This window comes from Morone saxatilis, unplaced genomic scaffold (assembly GCF_004916995.1).
Source record: "Morone saxatilis isolate NCDOM2014 unplaced genomic scaffold, NCSU_SB_2.0 Contig14, whole genome shotgun sequence".
In the NCBI taxonomy this organism is placed as follows: domain Eukaryota; kingdom Metazoa; phylum Chordata; class Actinopteri; family Moronidae; genus Morone; species Morone saxatilis.
This window is the reverse complement of record NW_023339696.1, coordinates 11,796,289-11,796,639: the sequence shown is the minus strand read 5'-3', so window position 1 is coordinate 11,796,639 and position 351 is coordinate 11,796,289.

Below are 351 nucleotides of genomic sequence, written 5' to 3'. Positions count from 1 at the left end.
TAAGTCAGCACATTTCAACAAATAGTGTAATAAACAGTTCACTTGTTGTAAAAAATGTTTATTTATTAATTTTCTTTCAGATGTTACAGTGGAGCTTGCAGAGGTGAAGAAATGCTACGATGAACTGAAGGGAAGCCCAGATGAAGAAATGTCACGGATTTGGTAAAACTATTGTGAAAACCTTGTCAACATATTGCCCTGATTATAAGCTGCTCTCAATAATGCTAACCATGCTTTTAATTACGCTAGGCCACAAGCTGATTCACCTGGCCCAGCAGCTGCACATGACATGCCTTGACATGGTCGCAGGTATGTTTTAATGAAACTGATTATCAAAACCGAGCATTCAAA